Here is a 3,880-nt window from a genome sequence, read left to right as displayed (position 1 = left end):
GTTATTCAAACTAGAATCCTAATTCACGAGAGCAGTATTAGGATTCTCAGGGGTTTCCAGAATTCACCTTGGGTTGCTACAAAGAGATTGGATAGAAAGATCAAAGTAAAAGATTTAATTGATATTCGTACCACGAGAGTAGGTGCGACTTCAATTGAGTACATGTGCTGGAGCTCGAGAGGGAATGACACATATCAAAGAGCAATTCACCCTCACAACTTAAAGTCCATGAAAAGGAGCAAAACGTAACCCTTATCTTGGGAACTATTCCTAAATTAGATTTCAATCCCTTTTGATTATTTTCATAATTATTCTTGGCAATTGTTCTAAATTCAATTTTATTCCTTATTTGAGTTAGTATTAATTAATTGTTATAATTAAAGGAGTTTTCCAGTCCTCGTGGGATCGATATTTTATTACTTGACGACATAATCGTGCACTTGCGATTTCCCCTATCAAGTTTTTGGTGCCGTTGCCGGGGACTGTGTCAAAATTTCTTTAATTCTCAATTAACTCATTACTTTACTCTAATGTATTACGCATTTTCCTTTTTCTTGGTACCTCTGTAGGTTGCACATTTGGTTTATGCAAAGTTCAAATTACTATTCAGTTAGAAATGACTTTTCGTAGAAGAAGAAGACAACAAAGAGAAAGACGTGTGCGTGTACAAACAATGGTTGAACGAGATGAAAAACCACTTCGTGACTATGCAACCCCTAATGCTCGTAGTTCACGTCCTGGAATAATTCGCCCAGCTATTGAGGCAGAGAACTTTTCTTTGCCATCTGCTCTGATCCAAATGGTGATGCAAAACCAATTTGGAGGTGGAGCTCATGAAGATCCTAATGCACATATTGATCAGTTCTTGGAATTCTGTGAGACACTGAGGATTCATGGGGCTTCTAAAGATGTTATTCGTCTCCGCATATTTCCATATTCCCTAAGAGACAAAGCTAAGATGTGGCTAAGAAATCAAAATGCTGAAATTCAAGCAACATGGCGAACTTTGGAGGAGGCTTTTCTCAACAAATACTTGCCTCCTTCCAAAACTGTGCACTATAGGTACCTCATACAGAACTTCAGTCAAAGAGATAAGGAGTCAATTGTTGAAGCTTGGGAAAGATTAAATGAGTTCACTGAAGCTTACCCTCATCATGGTATTCCACCTTGGATGTTGGTTCAGAACTTCTACAGTGGGCTAGACTTTCCATCACAACAACTATTGGACTCTTCAGCAGGCGGTGCCTTTATGTGCAAAGGAATTGATGTTGCTTCAAAGATCATAGAGAATGTGGTTTCTAATCATCACCAATGGGCGAATGAGAGGAGACACCATCCAAGAAGAGACTTTGGTGCACAGATGGAGAAGGTAATTTCCACACTAGAGAATCTTTCTCAAAGGTTTGAAAAGCTAGAAAAGTATCATGCTAATGCTATTGGGTCTACTGCAACATGTGAGGGGTGTGGAGCAAAAGGACATGAGTGGTCTGAATGCAAACACTTCACTGAACCTAAACATGGAGCATTGACTAATGAACAACCTGAATCATGCAACTACTATGACTACAAGGATAGGAGCGAGCAACAATTCAACCCACCATACAGGCAGAACAATCCCAACCTTTCTTGGAGGAGCAACAACGCTCTAAATCATCAATATCAGGATGGACCAGGTAACAGGAAACCTTCAACAAGGTTTCCACAGGTACAATCTTCTCCTATTGATCCTACTCTTAAAACATTAATGGAAGGTCAGGAAAAATTGCTTGCTAACCAAAATAAATTTCATGAAGATCAAGTCATGATTAATAAAAGTTTTTAAAACATGCTCAATGACTTGAATTCTAAAATAGAAAATCTGACCATCCATGGTAAAATGCTGGAAACACAAATTGTCCAACAATCTAGTAATCCTAATAGACAAATAAGGATGTTTCCAGGACAGCCATAAAAAATCCAAATAATGAACATTGTAAAGTTGTCAAATTAAGGAGTGGAAAGGAACTAAGTGATATTCTTCAAATAAGGAAAAATGCACAAGTGGAAGAGGAACATACTGAGACACAATATGTACCATATGTACCATCAGTTCATATGTACCTGAAGGGGAGCAAAATTTTGAAAAGATGTCTAAGTATGTAGCTCCACCACCATATGTACCATCAGTTCATTTTCCTTCAAAGATTAGCAAAAGCAAAATAAGAAAAGAAATTTGGGAAATTTTTGGATATTCTTAAGAAATTATATATCAGCTTACCCTTCACTGAGGCATGGCAAGAGATGTCTGAATACACAAAATTTCTTAAGGATATTTTATCTAAAAAAAGAAGACTAGAGGATTATGAAATAATCGCTTTAACTGAAGAGTGTAGTGCTTTAATTTAAAATAAATTACCTCATAAATTAAAAGGTCCTGGTAGTTTTTCTATCCCATGTTTAATTGGAAATAGTAGTTTTGATCACGCCTTATGTGACTTAGGGGCAAGTGTGAGTCTCATGCCCTTACCTGTGTGCAAAAAGTTGGAAGTGGGCGAACTAAAACCCACTACTATATCACTTCAATTAGCAGATAGGTCAGTTAAATTCCCTATAGGCATCTTGGAGGATGTCCCTATCAAAGTTGTTAAATTTTTCATTCCAGCAGATTTTATAATACTAGAGATTGAAGATGATTCACAAATCCCAATCATATTAGGTAGACCCTTTTTGGCTATTGTTAGTGCTATAATTGATGTAAAGAATGGAAAGTTTTCCCTAAGCATAGAGGATGAAAAAGTTGAATTTGATATTGCTAAATCTATTAAACAACCTTCTCTTGAGGATTCATGTTTGAGGTTGATATGTTGAACCAAGTTGTGAAAGAGGAAGCAACTAGAGTGCAATCTAAGGATCCCTTAGAGAGATGCATAGTAGATGGTGACACTTTGGACGTTGATGAGGAAGTGGTTGAGGTTATTGAATTTATGAATGCAAGTCCAACACTTCCTCACAACCTGCAAGATGAGACCTTGAAGGTAATGCCCAAATCTGAAGATTGGGAGGAGGGGGAAGCACCTAAAATTTAATTAAAAACACTCCCCTCCACCCTCGGGTATGAATTTCTTGGACTTAATTCATCTTATCCAGTTGTTGTTAATGCTAAATTAAATAATTTGGAAACTGAAAAAATTGATAAGGGTCCTGAGAATGCACATGAAGGTAATATGATACACATTAGATGATATAAAAGTTATAACCCTTCTATTTGCATGCATAGAATTTTCAAGGAACCTAACCATAAAACTTCAATTGAAAACCAAAGGAGACTAAATCCTAATATGAAAGAAGTGGTTAGGAAAGAAGTGATAAATTTTTTAGATGTTGGGGTAATATATCCTATATCTGATAGTGAATGGGTGAGCCCAATTCATGTAGTTCCTAAAAAGGGAGGATTGACTGTTGTAAAATATGAATTAATACCAACTAGAACAGTCACAGGTTGGAGAATGTGCATTGATTATAGAAAGTTAAACACAGCCACTAGGAAATATCACTTCCATCTCCCATTCATTGATCAAATGCTTGAAAGGCTTGCTACACATGAATATTTATGCTATTTAGGTGGGTACTCGGGATTTCATCAAATCCCCATTCACCCTAAAGATCAACAGAAAACTACTTTCACATGTCCTTATGACACCTTTGCCTATAGGAGAATGCCTTTTGGGCTATGTAATGCCCCAGCCACTTTTCGAAGATGCATGACTACAATATTTTCTGATTTTATAGAAAACATAACGAAAGTTTTTATGGATGATTTTTCTGTTTATGGACTTTCATTTGATGACCGCTTAACAAATTTGACAAAAATATTGCAGAGATGTGAGGAAGTGAATCTTGT

Source organism: Lupinus angustifolius, chromosome LG17 (genome assembly GCF_001865875.1).
Source record: "Lupinus angustifolius cultivar Tanjil chromosome LG17, LupAngTanjil_v1.0, whole genome shotgun sequence".
Taxonomy (NCBI): Eukaryota; Viridiplantae; Streptophyta; class Magnoliopsida; order Fabales; family Fabaceae; genus Lupinus; species Lupinus angustifolius.
The sequence above is the reverse complement of the archived record's forward strand: the minus strand, read 5'-3'. Positions refer to the sequence as shown.